The sequence below is a fragment of the Dermacentor silvarum genome, chromosome 6, assembly GCF_013339745.2.
Source record: "Dermacentor silvarum isolate Dsil-2018 chromosome 6, BIME_Dsil_1.4, whole genome shotgun sequence".
In the NCBI taxonomy this organism is placed as follows: domain Eukaryota; kingdom Metazoa; phylum Arthropoda; class Arachnida; order Ixodida; family Ixodidae; genus Dermacentor; species Dermacentor silvarum.
In genome coordinates this window covers 86,596,742-86,615,362 of record NC_051159.1, presented here as the reverse complement: position 1 = coordinate 86,615,362, position 18,621 = coordinate 86,596,742, and the positions used below count along the sequence as shown (strand labels likewise).

Here is an 18,621-nt window from a genome sequence, read left to right as displayed (position 1 = left end):
CTCAGTGTCTCAGTGTGTTATGTGGCTAAGTTTGCCGGTGGAGACGTGTCACAAAAAGAGAGAGTATAGCGGTGAATCACCAACAGTGGATAGAGAATTATGTGTGTTATCTGTGTATTGGTAACAAAACACTGCGTAAACGAAAATAGGTTATGAATTCCACAAGAAACGGCTGCCTAATTTATGTTCTGTGTATATATTCAAGGTACTCCCCCTCTGCACTTTCTGAAGGTGTCGCACGCATTTAGTCGGTTGTAGAAAACCAAAAAGGCCACCTTATTTATACTCATCCCGCAGTCGTAAAGCAATCTTTTATCTAATAAAGCGTGTGTATGTATGTATGTGTGTGTATGTATGTAGGTATATATATATATATATATATATATATATATATATATATATAGATAGATAGATAGATAGATAGATAGATAGAGTAACTGGATTTTTCAATGGGCCAAGCGTATTTAGGAAAATCAGAAGCACAACGCGGTTATCTTAGGTTTATTATTTACCCAACAGTTTCGGTTGGTGGACCGCCCTTTTTCAAGGGTCGGTCCACCGATTCTTGAAAAACTGTTTGGTAAAAATAAACCTAAGATAACCGCGAAGTTGTGCTTCTGATTTTCCTATATATATATATATCTATATATATATATATATATTTCATTTTTTTACCTTCCGAGGGGAGAGGTAAGGTTAAAAATGGAACAGGCAATGAAGGCGGAGCAATCGCAAAGAATAAGAAAATAAAACAAAGAAAAAATCACCGCATATCCACGAAGTAAATGACGATGAGTGGGCGAAGCACCGGGGGATCATTCGGGTAAACCAGAGCTACGGACGAGAGCGAAAGAGAGCGCGAGTCCGGAACGAACGCCCTTGTGCACCGCAGCGCCCCTAGCTACGGACGGGAGGGAAAGTGATTGGCGTCGGGAAAGAGAGAGAGCGCGCGTCGGGAACGAACGCCCTTGTGCACCGCAGCGCCCCTAGCGGTCTCCATGCAAACCAGAGCTACGGACAACGAGGGACAAGGCTCGGCCCTAAGGTGCTTCGGCCCTAACAAGGAGCCGCGAAAAAGTTTACTACGTAAACTGTAAAAGCACGGAATGAGCTAGCGCTCGGCACGAGTTGGCAGTCTTTCCTCCCCGGCATACGTTCATGCTGATATTAGAAATCAAACTTTACAGTCGCCTGAAATTCATGTCTAGTATAACTGCACTGAAACGTGAATTGCATACGCTATGCGAATTTTTACAGCGAAGCTGTATGTGGCTAGGGCACGTCCGTTGTCCGCGAACAAAAACTATCATCATCAGCAATGACTGGAGCGCCGTCTTTTTCCACAGCTCGTTGGTGCACAACCGCGCGAACGTGCTTGAGCCACTGCTCGCGCGTTCGTCGTCATCGTCTTCTTCCAAAGCTGGTTCCGTTCCACACCTGCTGGAACGTACTTCCCCGTATGGCACATGCGCGCATGCGCGCAATGTCGTACGTTCGACCATATGAGGTTACGGTTCCATTTTAGCTCCACGTTCGCCTATGGACGGCCGCGAGTCGGTCGTACGCCCGAAGAACAGCGATTTTACGAGGAACGACACGAAGAACAGAGGCGTGAATGCGACCGTCGGTGTCGCGCCGCCGACTCGCCATCCCGAGCAGAAGAACGTGCCCGCGGCGCACCGAGCAAGCGTCTAGGTCGCGCTGCCGACCCGACGGTGCGGGAAGAAGAGCGCGCCCGTGCCGCGGCACGTCGTCGTCGCGGTCACTCGGGGACTCGTCAGCGGCTAGACAACCATCACCTCCCCACCGTCACCAAATCCTGTGCACCTAGACGCGCCGAACCACATTATACCGTCTCGCTAGCGGCTCTCAACGTCAGGTCGCTGCGTCTGCACGCGCCGGACGTGATCCACGACGCCCTACGCAGATGGTTATCCCTCTTCTGTCCCTCCGAGACGTGGTCCGATTTCTTCGTGCAAGTCGGCGGTTACACCGGCGTCGAGTGCGACCGTCGAGTCGACTCGTGTGCAGGCGGAATTGCCATATACGTGAGGAACGACTTAGCCTCCACCATCCCGCCGTAAGACGTTTCGTCCATCACCCAAGAACTAGAAAGCGTGGCGTGTTGTGCCGACATGTGCGCCGTAAAGAACGCTGACGGGACGGTCGTTGCCACCGTGTACGTTAGACCTGCCTCTTCCAAGCGCGACGCAGAGGACTTTATGAACGACTACTATGGATGCTGCCGATCCTGCCGATCCTGCTGACGACGAACAAAATCCACTAGTCCTCGTTGTTGGCGACTTCAACGTGGGCGTGTCGTGGCCAGATGGCAATTGGCTGCCCTCGTTGATGCTCGAACGGTTAGGAGTACAGTGCTACACCGATCCCAAGGTGCCAACGACCCCAAGACGCTCGTGTTTGGACTTAACCTTCGTCAAGAACCTGTCCATTTTCATCACCAAACCCTTGGCAGTCTACCATAGGAACCACAAAGCAATAGTAACTTGCGTGAAAAAATAAACACCAAAACATTTATGTATCTCTGTGTTGTACATTTAGATACACCAACTACAGTGTCGCTGGTCATTTACCTTGAAAGAGTGGAATGGCTCATGCATTTTTTATGAAAGAACGGCCATGACTATTTCTGAAAACATGTAATACATTGTACTTTGCTTAAATTGAAACTCACCTCAATTACGTTAGGAAACAAGGTGTCTCACACACCTTTCACACCACGTGCCATCGAAACACAGGCAATCATTAGTGACAGTCCATGGTATGCGCCTACCACCGTATTTGCAAAGAGCTTAAACTTTTGCCATCGGTTAAGCTTATTGCACATAACCTAAACCTTCTGGCTGATCGTCCAATTCACAACTAATGTGTTTTCGTCATTATGGGCACGTTACAGATTATTCAGTGTAACACAATCTTTATCTGCCAGTGAAAATAATGTTCACTGGTATTCACAAAAACTAGAATTGTTTGCAAGGGCAAGTACTAGCCAATCCTGATACTGATATTAGCCAAAGCAGCCTGCTGATCACAAAGAGCACTCGTGACCGAAAAGATTTAACTGAATCTGGCCCCATGGCCTTTCAATGCTTCACACGCATTGGGGGATGAAGTGAACTTGGCTCTTTGTTAAAAAAATGTGAAATTGTATACCATTGTGCAGTAACAGTCCAGCATACTTAACCAGACTGAATATATTGCTGATGATACATGTCTGATATTTCATTTCATAAACACTTGTGTTTTCTGGTCCTCTCGTACCTTTTTTCTGTCCGATTTACTGCCAGTTCTTTCCACAGATGTAAATTTACTTGACGAGCTCCTGATGTATACAATCATTGCATTCTACCGGTGCTAACATATGGGGCAGAAACGTGGAGGTTAACAAAGAAGCTCGAGAACAAGTTAAGGACCGCACAAAGAGCGATGGAACGAAAAATCTTAGGAGTAACGTTAAGAGACAGGAAGAGAGCGGTGTGGATCAGATAACAAACGGGGATAGACGATATTCTAGTTGACATTAAGCGGAAGAAATGAAGCTGGTCAGGCCATGTAATGCATAGGATGGATAACCGGTAGACCATTAGGGTTACAGAATGGATACCAAGAGAAGGGAAGCGCAGTCGAAGACGGCAGAAAACCAGGTGGGATGATGAAGTTAGGAAATTCGCAGGCGCAAGTTGGAATACGCTAGCGCAAGACAGGGGTATAATTGGAGATCGCAGGGAGAGGCCTTCGTCCTGCAGTGGACATAAATATAGGCTGATGATGATGATGTATACTACGTATAGACTTGAAGATAATGCAAATAAATATTTAAAAGCGAAACAGGGCACTTAGGAAGCAGCTAAAATGACCGGAAGACTGGGAAAAGGCAGTTCTACTAAATGCTTCACCATTAGTTTGTGCGTGTGTACCTGCGCGACTGGTGCCCCTCTGGAACCTCGTCACGTTGGGACGGCGCTGCTTCACAAGTGGAGCTCTCTGCAAATTAGAGAATAGATTCTGGTATCCCACTTGGAAAGACGGTCAGTGATCGAGAATTCAGACTACTTGCAGCGGCCTTCCATGTTTCTTAGATCTGACGGCTCCACTGAGCGTCCTCAACACGAAAGAAAAACTGGAGAAAAGTAAAAAGAGGAATACAAGGCGGAAAACATATCAGGGGGTTGTTTAAAAAATAAAGTAGGGAGAATTGGGAGCGATGGAATATTAGGAAACATGGGGACTTAGCAAATAACTTGTATGGCTTCTTATCTTTAGGACGCAAGCTAATGGTTGCGAAAGAATTGGCGGAGAGACTGCCAGGACATAAGTGGAAAAGCACTGACGCAAGACCACAAGACGAGACAGAAAGGCTGATTTCTTGTGATTTGTGTCTCTGCGGTGATATTGTAGAGCGGATGGAGAAAGGGGGTGGGGGGAGGGATTTCAAAATACCTGTATAAAAGGGCTAGCTTGCAGTACAGAAAATCTGAGCTTGAGAAAAGATAACCGAAGAAACCTCTTCAAATGAAATTTCTAACAATTTTACTGACTTCGTGCTTTGTTTGTTTTTTTTTTTTGCTTCCTTAAAAACGCTCGCTGTACACAAGCAAAAGCGATGAAGTAAACTTAGGTATTATGTTCCTAACTTAGTGACCCCAAAAGACAGAATGATGTACGTTGCATTCAATACCCGTGTTCATGTGGATATTCTTCGGTGATTTGTCAGCTTGTTCATTTTAAAATATATCTCGTTGACTGGGAACGTAATAAAATGGAGTATTATGACCGGGAGTTTACACAGCGTACATCTCTGTGCTTCGCCAATGATTTTAAGCGATCGAACGATTCTATTTTATGCAGTTTTTGTAAGTGAGGATAAACAAATACGATGCATTTATGTGGCGGTTGACATGTCCCAAAAACAGTGTCGCTTTCTGAATCACGTACAGCTCAGCGGTTGTTGGTGTAGTAATTATTCTACAGAATGCCCTTATGTGACACGACCTTTTGATTATATTGCATGGACGTTGTGACACAACCTCACTTGTGTACCGACTTTCCACGGTGTGATCTAACGAAATGTCGGTGCCGAAGCGGAGTAGCATAGCTGGGACAATACGAATAAATCAAAAGATCATTGTGAGATATTTATCCCATCAGTTTTCTGCGCGTTACGTAAAAATACATAAATGGCTTAATACACGTATCAGCTATTGCTATTACTGTGCTTCTCGTACGGAAAAATAGTGGTGATTCTTCTAATGTAGAAGAAACAGAAACACGGAAGGCCCAGGCTTGGCAACAAGCACTATTTCTAGTGCAAAAGCACGTTCCGGGTATTCACATGAAACACTGACGATAATTGAATTGTATATTCCTAGTGAAACAAAAGTAAACAAACTTCCGTATTTGTTTTCAGAGCACCGGATGTGGTGTGTACGTTGTCGCTTTGAAAACAAAGGCAAATGCGCTAAATTTCAATTTCAGGTGGCCCGCTTGTCTGTTTGCTTGCTTGCTTTTGTTTGCTTCTCCACTCGAGTCCTAATTGCTTCGATTTTTTGCGTTCGATTGCGGCCTCGACCGCTTTACCTAACCTTTTTTTCTTCCTCGCTGATGTCGCATGCCCGCGGGATCGAATCCCGGCCGCGGCGGCCGCATTTCGATGGAGGCGAAATGCAAAAACGCCCGTGTGCTTGCGTTGTAGTGCACGTTAAAGAACCCCTGGTGGTCAAAATTAATCCGGAGCCCTCCACTACGGCGTGCCTCATAATCAGAACTGGTTTTGGCACGTAAAACCCCAGAGAGAAGAAGTGATGTCGCATGTCTTTTTCAAATGTTGAACAGCATGAGGATGTCAGAATTTGTAAGCGTATAGGAAGAAGTGAGGTGGCTGGGCGTTTGTGGTATTCGCCACTCTCTTTCTTGTCTTTTCTTTTTTTTGTTTATTTTTTCCAGCATTTCGCCTTGAACCAGAAGCCACGTACATTTGTAAAGTTTACGAGACGGCTTGATCAGGGAACAGAGATGGAAAGACGCTATGCCAGATTTTATCCAGGATTTATCTTCCAGTTGCTGTCCCATGGTTGGAAGCCGTCCTGTGAGCTTTTCTATCCTAATTAATGTCCCTCTCTCTTTTTCTTTGCTCTGACAGCAGCACCCCGAGGTAAAGGATTGCGTTAAGTCGTAAACTCGAGTTTTCTCCGAATCTCCTCTATTGCTTTATTGACTTCTCCTGACACAAGCGAGGACATACCCTAAGTTAAAAAGAGGGATTGGTTTAGCGCGGATTAGACAGCATCAAAACACAACCTTATAGTACAGAAAAAAGAACCAGCTCAAAAGCAATGTAGTTACCGTGTAGCAAGCTTTATGTTAGCAAGCCTTATGATAATTTATTATCATTAAGATAATAAATGAGAGACTAATCGAAGTGCGTGGAGCCACAGTAGTGGCACCATATAATAACGATGTTCCAAGGTTTGAGGGAGGGTTTCAATATCTCTCCACTGGTGGCCACGTTCCATTATACAGGTGGACTCGTATTCATAATGTTCTTGCATTAGAACTTTGTGAGAGCAGCTGCCCATCAATGGGGATATCGGACATAATATTAGAAAAGGCAGCCAGTAAATGAGAAGCATTGACAATTCGAACCTTGGTGTGCAAAAACACCCATAGATCTCGGTGCGCGCCAAAGAACACCAGACAAAATTTACACTGAGTCGACTGCCATAACTCAGGTGCAACGCTGTAGAAGAATGTACAAAAAGAAATATTGACAGGTAATTTAACTCCGCAGCCATAGGCTGTGCGTTCTAGTTTTTTCCTTGCTTTTTTTTTCCTGGAGAAAGAGCTTATTTACTTTAGCAATTACTGCCTGAGTCCCCTCGACATTCGTAGCAGTCAGGATTGGGAACAGGCACCATGCATGCCATCGATTGTCTGCTGGTGGTACTTCGTAGTATTTAAAGAGAAACTGAGACTTCCACCCAAATGTAGCAATTCGCTACTATGGAAACCCAACCGGGTTCCTCGAAAGAAAACTTCGCAGTTGAAGAAAAATTCGTCCTGGTCCGGGACTCGAACCCGGGACCACCGCCTTTCCGGGGCAGCCGCTCTACCATCTGAGCTAACCAGGCGGCTAGCAGATGGCAGGGCGAAGTCGAATTTGTCGACAACTCGAAGCAAAGGCAAGTATATGATGTAATAGTTCAGCGGAAATCCGCTAGGTGGAGATAAGTAATTAAAGAGAAACTGAGACTTCCACCCAAATGTAGCAATTCGCTACTATGGAAACCCAACCGGGTTCCTCGAAAGAAAACTTCGCAGTTGAAGAAAAATTCGTCCTGGTCCGGGACTCGAACCCGGGACCACCGCCTTTCCGGGGCAGCCGCTCTACCATCTGAGCTAACCAGGCGGCTAGCAGATGGCAGGGCGAAGTCGAATTTGTCGACAACTCGAAGCAAAGGCAAGTATATGATGTAATAGTTCAGCGGAAATCCGCTAGGTGGAGATAAGTAATTAAAGAGAAACTGAGACTTCCACCCAAATGTAGCAATTCGCTACTATGGAAACCCAACCGGGTTCCTCGAAAGAAAACTTCGCAGTTGAAGAAAAATTCGTCCTGGTCCGGGACTCGAACCCGGGACCACTGCCTTTCCGGGGCAGCCGCTCTACCATCTGAGCTAACCAGGCGGCTAGCAGATGGCAGGGCGAAGTCGAATTTGTCGACAACTCGAAGCAAAGGCAAGTATATGATGTAATAGTTCAGCGGAAATCCGCTAGGTGGAGATAAGTAATTAAAGAGAAACTGAGACTTCCACCCAAATGTAGCAATTCGCTACTATGGAAACCCAACCGGGTTCCTCGAAAGAAAACTTCGCAGTTGAAGAAAAATTCGTCCTGGTCCGGGACTCGAACCCGCTAGCCGCCTGGTTAGCTCAGATGGTAGAGCGGCTGCCCCGGAAAGGCGGTGGTCCCGGGTTCGAGTCCCGGACCAGGACGAATTTTTCTTCAACTGCGAAGTTTTCTTTCGAGGAACCCGGTTGGGTTTCCATAGTAGCGAATTGCTACATTTGGGTGGAAGTCTCAGTTTCTCTTTAATTACTTATCTCCACCTAGCGGATTTCCGCTGAACTATTACATCATATACTTGCCTTTGCTTCGAGTTGTCGACAAATTCGACTTCGCCCTGCCATCTGCTAGCCGCCTGGTTAGCTCAGATGGTAGAGCGGCTGCCCCGGAAAGGCGGTGGTCCCGGGTTCGAGTCCCGGACCAGGACGAATTTTTCTTCAACTGCGAAGTTTTCTTTCGAGGAACCCGGTTGGGTTTCCATAGTAGCGAATTGCTACATTTGGGTGGAAGTCTCAGTTTCTCTTTAATTACTTATCTCCACCTAGCGGATTTCCGCTGAACTATTACATCATATACTTGCCTTTGCTTCGAGTTGTCGACAAATTCGACTTCGCCCTGCCATCTGCTAGCCGCCTGGTTAGCTCAGATGGTAGAGCGGCTGCCCCGGAAAGGCGGTGGTCCCGGGTTCGAGTCCCGGACCAGGACGAATTTTTCTTCAACTGCGAAGTTTTCTTTCGAGGAACCCGGTTGGGTTTCCATAGTAGCGAATTGCTACATTTGGGTGGAAGTCTCAGTTTCTCTTTAAATACTACGAAGTACCACCAGCAATATGCATGTATAGCGCAAGATAACTTGTGATATAGACGGGCTCGCTAAGGGACAATTGTACAAAACGCAACAAGCGGGGGAAAATAGGCGGGGGAGGGGGAGCTATTGAGATACTAGTTCTCACCATGACACATTAATGCGATCGAGAAGACATAATTGGCAAAACGTAAAAACAAACAAACAAACAAACAAAATCACAGCTTATCCACGAGGTGAATGATGATGATGGGGCGAAGCTCCGGAGGGATCATCGGTAAACCGTGAATACTCCGAGTAATTCGCCCAGTATATGATCAAGTAAACACGTGAGAAACAGTGTGTGTATATATACAATACGTTTTATTTTCTTAGATGCTTCTTCTTAGATGCTTGGTTTGCGGAGTCCCTTACCACGGCTTTGTGGTCCGTGAAATGAAGGGATAACGGTTCTTCTATAGGTCTCAATGGGAAGTTAGAAAGGAGAAGACCTATGCAAGTCCCCCTAATTGTCGTGGGTTTCTTATAGTCTAAGGTGACACACGTGAGTCCATGTTTGGCTGCCATGTGTTGTATTAGCCACTCGTTAGTTCGTTCTGTAATGTCCACATTTAAATCCCCGACCAACACAAAGGGTCCTTGCTTGTAGTTGTCGTGGTCGAACAACGCCGCGTCAACGAACGACTTGATATGTCCGTTCGACAAATTTGATGCAAGATACACCGTGCTCTCCGTTCCGCAGCCTTGTCTTCCATCCGGTGACTCCGAGCGAAAGAGAAAGCGTGCCAAGAGCGAGCACCTTTTATTATAACACTCCCTAGCGGTAACCCGTCACACTACATTGTAGAGCGCCGCCGCCGCCTTCTGCGCTCACCGCTCCGCAGCCTTGTCTTCCATCCGGTGACTCCGAGCGAAAGAGAAAGCGCGCAAAGAGCGAGCACCTTTTATTATAACACCCCTAGCGGTAACCCGTCGCACTACATTGTAGGTTTTCTCATCAACTATATGAAAAACTAGTGCCATCTAGTGACATTATATACACTTATATATAGAAAGGTCGACACTTCCTCTAGCGTCATCTAGTGACATTATATACACTTAGATATAGAAAGATCAACACTTACGCCATCTAGTGAACACTTCATAAAACTACAGGTGGCTACATACTACATCGGAGGAAGGACAGACCCACGCCCTAAGGAGCTTCGCCCCTAAAAATCATTAGAGTGCTGCTTAAGCCGGAACGACTTTCTAACGCAAGCGAGGTCATGAAATTGATTTCCCATGCGTAGCTTCCTGCCCTCCTCGTCAAGCTGGAGACAGATGAAGCTTCAAATCCATGAATGTGCAATACAAATCACCAATGACACGCTACTGCTTAGGATAGCATCTGGAGTCTGCATCAAGTCAACACTTACATCAAACGGTAATGGCGACGCCGTGAATGGAGCTGCAAATACGAGTACTGCCTATCTCGGTAATATGCGTGGATAAAAGCCCTACAAAAAAAAACTGTCCAGTGCTTCCACTTAAGTGGAGATGGAAGACCAGCGAAGCTTTACTACGGTGGGAATTATGTATTTCCAATTATGACTGTTATGATGTGATGGTGTAATTAGTTATATGAACTATGAAAGAATGATAAATATATATAATCCGGAGGTTTTCATTTATTTAGTGGCCACAAGGACCATCGCCTTATGATCGCTACGGTACACCGCCATAGGGTGTACGGCAAAGGTTGGTACGTTCTTCATAAACATGTAACCAACGCCGTGCCATGTTCGGTGCGAACGTGAGCAAAACGCCGCCGCCGTGGACAATAGTTGTGCGCGTTGTTTGCGTGACCGCACACAACCATCTGCCAAAACACTGGCTACGTGACGGAACAGCTAAACGCCGTTGTCGACACTGTTAGGGGAGAGGTGGGTGATAGCCCAGAGAGAATCGGTGGCACAGGCGGCAGAGGCCGGCAGGGCTGCGCGCATGCGCCGCAGTGGGAGAGCGGGCACGTACATGTAGTCTAGGGTGCACTTAAGTGCCGATATATCTGCACTTAAGCGCAGATATATTGGTGATGAGCTGGTGAATAGACGGATAATTGATTGCAACGAAAAATATTCTTAAAAAAGAAACAAATAACTTTAAAAAGTTCTTGCCTTGAACTTGAGCTCTGTGTGCATGGGTATGCAGAGCGGCTCGAGGCCCTCATCGCCCACCACTCCCGTTCCACTGGGAAGTCGCGTCTGCTCTCCGCCGTGCGTTCGCTCCCCGTGAAAGCGTGCGTCCCCCGCCCTCGCACGCTTTCACTCGCACATGCAGCATACGGCCAATGAGAGTTTTTCCCTATTGCCGGACGCGACCATCGAAGAGTGAGCCCTTAACAGCTTCGCTGTAACAGGTATAAAGTGCATCAGAAAATCTGGCCAATGTTTCAATAGGTGGACCTGTGCTTATAAATGTTGTGCTCGTAAAGGTCTCTCACGGTGCGGTTGGCTGATCTGTGCAAGTTATACGTAGCGCAGTATGTGGAAGTAAAGTGATTTGTCTGCTTCTAGGCTGTAGCCTCAGCGGAGAAGGGATACAGAGATCAGGCAGACAAAGGACACTTAATAGACATTTGTTGTTCCTGTTAACTTCTAGTAGATGTGTCTCCTGTGACCATATTTCAATCTCCTTATTTATTTACCACTGCCCCCAACTTAGAGAGCGCTGGCTGCTGCTGCCTTGCCGACTGTTCAGCTTGGGTTCACCGAGTATGCACAACTGGATATGTAGCACTGGGTATGCTTCGAAATAGACGCCTGATTAGATGCCCGAATAAAAAACTTGGGCCACTTGGCAGGCGCAATTGGGCATCTGACTCTGGGTATATTGACATTTTTGGCCAATCTACCCGATTGGGTATATGCCACTGGGTACATTTCCAAATCAATAAGCAGCACGAGATGCAAGAACTGAACAAGTCAACAGAAAGCTGAAAAAGTGAGCTGCCGAGAAACGACGTAGGCATGAAAAGCATCCGAGTGTGTAGAAAGAAGTGAGCAGAATGGGACAAGAAAGCGCATGGACTGAGGAGCGTTGGGCTACAGAGAAGTGAAGAACAGGTGAAGATACTTTGGCAAACATCAAAGAAATGTTCTTCCTATGACTGATAGCCACATATACGTGGGACCCACAATTTTTTATGCTAGGGATCAGACGGTTCACTTTGTTGAATTCTTGCTTATGAATCCCGTGGTAGATATTTCAGGAGGTGGTGCTGTGAGAGGCTACTTGCACGACAAGGGGCTTTTCTTTTTGCAGAATGGCACTTTTGGCCAGTGAACGCCACATTCTTCTCTCAAAGGTTATGGATCTTCACGCGGCAACGTGCAATAGAAATTGCCGTCTGCTGCACATCGTTCGCCTGTCTGCCTAATTTTTCCACCTATTATACTTTAATGCGGTACCTTTTGTTAGCTCGTAGCTTAGTTTCGCGCCATTTGAGGCGCACAACTTGTCAGCATTCACAACCGTGCCTTGTCAGTGAGCCAAAGGATGCTTTTATTGGTGCGCGCTTTTACCAATGAAAGAGGAGAGCTAGGTCACTGTTGTACGACTAGAGCACCGGACACAGGGACGACGCTAACAGCATCATCGTGAGTGCAAGAATAACAACCACGTTTATTGTGGCACAGCTTATAAAGGCACGAGCGAGCGCGCTGAACATACTGCGCATCACTGATGCGCATCCGCGCCGATTTTATAAGTACGGGTGTCCGCCATATCCTCTCTCGTGGAACAAACAAAATAAACACTTAACAACAAACATGCACCTCAGCTTATGGCACTTGATTAAAGTGTTCGTCATAGCGCAGTCTCTGAGGGCGCCGGATGTTACGCGTCGTCCTTCTCGGAGCTGGCGGCGATGCTTGCGCGGGTGGTTCTGATGGTGCGGTAGGACACGGTGAACGGGAGTTGACACTGGTGGGACAATCGTCGTCATCACTGTCACTGCTACACCGTTCCTTCGTCCCAAGTAGATGTCGGCGGTTTCGCCGTAGCATGCGATGATGTCGTGTTTTTACTAGGCAGGATCGCGGAGCAGCCTCGGCTACCACCTTCGCTTTTTGTGACCAACCCGCAGCATCCTGAAGCGGGACAGTTCAGCCCTTATGCAGTACACCCAAAGGGCTTCCAGCTTTGTTTTGGTGGTGCTCAGTCAAATTCGTCCGGGACACCCTGCGAAAGTCAGGATGGTTAGAACGAAGTCGCCTTCTTTAGAAGTTCACCCGGAGAATGCCCGTCTTCTCGAGGTGCTGATCGATAGGCTAGAAGGCCCAGCCAGACGTCATCCCCCGCCTCTAGGGTCTTTTTTAGGATTCGTTTCACAATCTGCACACCCTTTTCCGCCAAGCCGTTCGACTGTGGATAACAGGGGCTCGGGTGACATGGCTAAAGTCATATCTGTTGGCGAAGCTGGCAGATTCATGGCTCTAAAACTGGGGTCCATTATCCGTACAGACTTCTACTGGCACCCCGTACCTGGCAAACATGGCGCTAAGAGCTGTGACCGTGGTTGCTGCGGTTGTGTCTTGCAGCTTTTCTACCTCGGGAAAATTTGAAAAGGCGTCGTAAGCAACCACGCACGACGTTGCAGCACAAGAAAAGATATCAACTCCTACCCTATACCAGGCACATTTGGGTACTTCTCGCATCTGTAGCGGTTCCTGTGGCTGCCGGTACGCGTATTTTCTGCACGTTGCCTGGCCAAAACCAGGCAACGTTTCTGCACGTTGCCTGGCCTAACCTGGCCAAAGTATGAGTGCTAGAGCCCTCTCATTACACTTCTGCAGCCCAAGGTGGTCAGCATGCACTCTCTTCAGCATGATCTGTCGCATACTTCTCAGTATTACAACTTTAGGACCCTTGAACATCACTCCAATAACGAAAGACAGTTCTGTCGCAAATGGCTTGAGTTCACCTGTTACCGGTTGCCCGCTTGCCAAGCTTTTCATGACCGACTGCCGGTAGCAGTCTCGAGATGTTTCTAGCTGTAGCAGTCGCTGCGTTTCCGGCGTTACAATGTAGTCCAAAGACTGCACCGCATGAACCTCAACGTCGTTGTCGGGGCGAACTTTGTCTCCACCCGGATCCGCTGTCGACCGTGGCAACATGTCGGCGAGTTCGTCGACATGAACGCAACATTTGCATAGCCAGAGGAATTCTTCAGGTGCGAAACAAATGTTCAGTCGTTTTGCTAACAAACTTTAGCAACGAGTATCGGCATGTACCGCGAGGAACGGCAATTGCGTTTCTTTGCGAAATCTTTGACGTTACGGACATTGGCACATCGGAAATCGCATCGCCTCAGCAATCGGAGTTACTGAGAGTAAAAGAACGGATTCACGTTAACGCTGTTCTGCCGGACCATCAGAAAGACCGTCTACTGAGCCTTGTGAATGAATTTGCGGACTGTTTTCAACGTCGTCCAAAGTACGGCGCACGCCCATCACAAAGCACCGCATTATTACGGACTAGTCAGCACGTCCTGTTCGCCAGCATCCCTACAGAGTGTCTCCAGTGGAAAGGGAAGCGATCAAGCAGCAGGTGAAAGAGATGCTCAAAGACGAGGTAATCCAGCCGTCCACAAGCCCGTGGGCCTCCCTGTAGTGCTAGTCAGAAAGAAAGACAACACACTACGCTTCTGTGTAGATTACAGAAAGTTAAACCGTGTCACCAAGCGCGATGTCTATCCATTGCCCCGCATCGACGACGCATTGGATCGTCTACAACATGCAAAGTTTTTTTCTTCGTTGGATCTTAAATCTGGGTATTGGTAAATCGAAGTTTATGAACGGGATCATGAAAAAAACAGCGTTTGTGACACCTGACGGGCTTTATGAGTTCAAAGTTCTCCCCTTCGGTCTCTGTTCCGCACCTGCCACCTTTCAGCGGATGATGGATACCGTGTTTGCTGAACTCAAATGGCAAACCTGCCTCGTATACTTGGACGACGTCGTCGTGTTCTCGAGCACGTTCGACGAGCGCCTCGCACAACTCGAGAGCGACCTCAATGCGATCCGTACTGCCGACCTCACCATCAAGCCTGAAAAATGCTACTTCGGGTTCCAAGAGCTCAAATTTCTTGGCCATGTCGTTTGTCCTACAGGCGTCCGACCAGAAGTCGACAGGTTAGCTGCCGTCGCCGAGTTTTCGCCACCCACAGACAAGAAGGCAGTCCAACGCTTCCTTGGTTTGTGCGCATATTATAGGCGCTTCGTCGAGGGATTCTCTAGAGTTGCTCAGCCTCTGACACGGCTTACACGCGATGACGTGCCTTTCATTTGGGCGGAAGAGCAACAGCAGTCGTACAATGAATTGCGCCAGCGTTTTCAAGCTGCCCAATATATGCTCATTTCAACGAGCACGCTAACACAGAAATTCATACTGACGCCAGCAGCGCGGGTCTCGGCGCAGTACTTGTGCAGTGGCAAGATGGTGCGGAACGTCCTAGTGCTTATGCAAGCCGCAGTCTCACCAAGGCTGAGAAAAACTACTCAACCACTGAAAACAAATGCTTAGTGGTTGTGTGGGCAATTAGTGAGTTCCGACCCTACTTGTACGGTAGACCCTTTAAGGCTGTCAGCGATCACCACGCCCTCTGCTGGCTTGCCAACCTCAAGGATCCTGCAGGCAGACTAGCCCGCTGGAGCCTGCGCTTACAAGAGTACGACGTTACCGTTGTCTACCGATCTGGAAGGAAGCACAGCGACGCTGACTGTCACGCGCACCACTCCCTACCACATCATCAGACCCTGACCATGACTTGCCATTTTTCGGCGTTGTCGACGCCGTAAAGATGGCTGAATACCAGTGCGCTGACCCTGAGCTGCTGCCGCTGATCCAGCACCTTAAAGGAGTTGAAACTGTTTTGCCTCGCTCGCTCTTTCGCGGCTTATCATCCTACTGTTTGCATGACAACGTCCTTTACAAGAAAAACTGCGGAAGTGGTCCAAATACTTGTCGTGCCGTCGGTATTGCGCCAAGACATTTTGCAAGCCTGCCATGATGAGCCATGCGCGGGACACCAGGGATTCGCCAAGACATTATCAAGGATACGACAGAAGTATTACTGGGCCCGGCTTTTTTCTTCTGTGCAACGGTACGTGAAGACCCGCCGCGATTGTCAGCGCCGCAAGAAACCTCCCGTTAAACCAGCCGGCTTTCTACACCCCGTGGACCCTCCTCAAGCACCGTTCCAACAAATAGGAATGGATCTACTTGGTCCATTTCCAGTGACCTCTTCGCGCAAGAGATAGATAGTCGCCGCTACCGACTACTTAACCCGGTACGCCGAAACCGAAGCTATTCCGCAAGCAAACTCATATGAAATGGCCAAGTTCTTCGTCCGCCACATCGTCCTACGACACGGTGCAATGTCTGTTCTCATCACCGATCGCGGTACAGCATTTACAGCCGAACTTATGCAGGACGTTCTTCAACTGAAGCATAGCTCTCACCGCAAGAGCACTGCGTATCATCCTCAAACAAATGGACTAACGCAACGACTGAACAGAACGCTGGCTGATATGTTTTCCATGTATATCGACGAGCAGCACAAGACGTGGGACGAGATTTTACCATATGTCACATTCGCCTATAGCACTTCTCTACATGAGACCGCACAGTTTACGCCGTTTCAACTCGTATACGGGCGCCGCATCACGTCAACACTTTACGCCATGTTACCTGCGGCTGATAATAGCCCGACTAGTGAACACGTGGAAGAGTTCATTCAAAATGCCGAAGCAGCACGCCAGCTTGCTCGGCATCGTATCCAGAGCCAACAGCATACCGACGCTCTTCGATACAACCAGGGTCGTCGCGACGTCCATTACAATACTGGTGACTGCGTGTGGGTCTGGACGCCCATCCGTCACGGTGGACTTTCGGAAAAGTTGCTCCGCCAGTATTTTTGTCCCTACAAGGTTACACGCCACCTCAGTGACGTAACCTACGAAGTCGTCCCCTGCAGTTCTGACCCCGGCTCACTCCGTCGTCGTCCCTGCGCTGAAGTTGGTCATGTAGTGCGCATGAAACCATACCATGCGCGTACGTGAACGTCCAGATGCACTTCAGAAGTTCCATTTCTTGCCGTCGACTTCACTGACAGGACTTTTGACGTGACTGAGACGGTCGGTTTTCGCAGGGGGGGGGGGGGCAGGTGACACAGTGGTGGGGCTTCCGCACCGCGGGACGGCACGCGCAAAGGTCGGGGCCATGAAAGACGATGGAGCGCGTAACCTGCTCGTTCTTCTTCTGGCCCACCATTAAAGGGGCGCGTCCGTTTTTTCAAGCCTCCGCCTTCAGCCTACATTACAATACGACAATGCCTCCACCTCTAGTATAGGACGGTCCAAACGAAAATATCGATAATTTAGCAAGGAAAACTTCGTTCCTCTATACAACCAAGTTTCTTGTAAAAGTATGATATCTGGACAAAATTGATGTGGGAGATTAAGTAAACCTGCCAATTAAAGCAGCAAGTATAGAGCGACAATTCCACTGAAGCACTCTAATCAGCCCTCGGATGCCGAGAGCACCGCAATGGGAATTGCTCTCTCCAAAATGGAGTCTGGTAACTAAGCGACATAATGGCTTTTCTTATGTTTTGAATGGGGGCGAGAATTTGAGGCATCATGGGGGACCCGCGACGTTTGGGGGCCCGCGACTCCACATCCATGGTCGATGCATCATCCGACTCCAAGTTACTCGGACCAGCTACATTTGCTTCCTTGTCAGGGAAAGTAGACACGTCATTTTCCGTACTGCCTATTGGCAGATTGGACATGTTGAGCTCAGGTACCGCATTAGGTTTTGACGTAGCAAGAGGTACAGAAGTTGCCTGCAGCAATTCCATTAATTGTGCGGACACAATTTGCGATTTACAGTCAGACACACTTTCATCGAGCCGTTCCATGACCTTAGCCATCGACTTTTCTATCGCAGCTGCAATCACTTCTGAAATGGTTGAATCCATGGCAGCAGGTTGCCGCGCCACAACACCAGCATTACCATGTGATCTTTCCTTTACAGCTACAGTAGCCTCTCTAAGGGAGCAACGCCTCTTGTCCATTACTTCAAGAATTTGAACGTCTTGTGCTCGAGAAGGACAGTCGGAATTGTTAGCCTGATGGGCACCTCCACATAGGCAACACTTCTCCGTTTGTGTTACGCACTCATTGCCCGGATCCCTCACCACCGATTCAGCAACGAGGACTAGACTTGCAGCCACCCGCGCTGTGTCCAAAACGCCGAAAACTGCGGCATTGTAACGGGCGCGATGCAAGAGGGTCTACACGAAAAACTAGTCACCAGATTTTTAATTCTGAAGGACATGATGTACCCGCAAACGTGGCAATCACAGATTCTGTAGGAACACGTACGTTATCAGTCACACAGTCGCATCGCTAGATGGCGATGACACCTGCCGCAGAGAGCTCTTCTAGTGTTTCTGACGGACTCAGTCGAGAATCCACACCACGCACTATTCCCTTCGTGCATGCCAGATGAGGCGGAATGAATGCGTTCACCTTAATGGAGCCAAACGAGGGGCATTTTAGTAGATCTGCTACATATTCCTCGTCTGGCGATCTGCAGACGATGCCTCCTTGTCCGAATTGGCGAACGTCTGTGATATGCATATAGTGATGACTCACAACTTTAAGATCCGCCTGAATAGCTTGCGTGTTGTTCATTAGAATGGAGCCGCCATTCAAAGGCAACAGCACCACCGGAATGCTGCTCACTCCACTACGAAAAAAGGATTCTCGGGGCATAAAATGAGGATGGACAGAAGCTGACCAGGGGCAGGCGAGCTATTCGTTATGAGGATGAGCTGACTGTCTGAACCAAAACAGTACAGCCTTCTGTAGCTTAATGCAAAAAAAAAAATCAAGCTTAAACCGC

At 48.1% G+C, this 18,621-nt stretch overlaps 1 non-coding gene across 1 annotated transcript; it reads right to left on the bottom strand.

Moving 5' to 3' along the window:
• Nucleotides 1-7,629: 7,629 nt before the first annotated feature.
• Nucleotides 7,630-7,704, bottom strand: Trnas-gga (transfer RNA serine (anticodon GGA)). Its single transcript has one exon. It is a non-coding gene; the product is annotated as a tRNA-Ser (tRNA).
• Nucleotides 7,705-18,621: the final 10,917 nt, after the last annotated feature.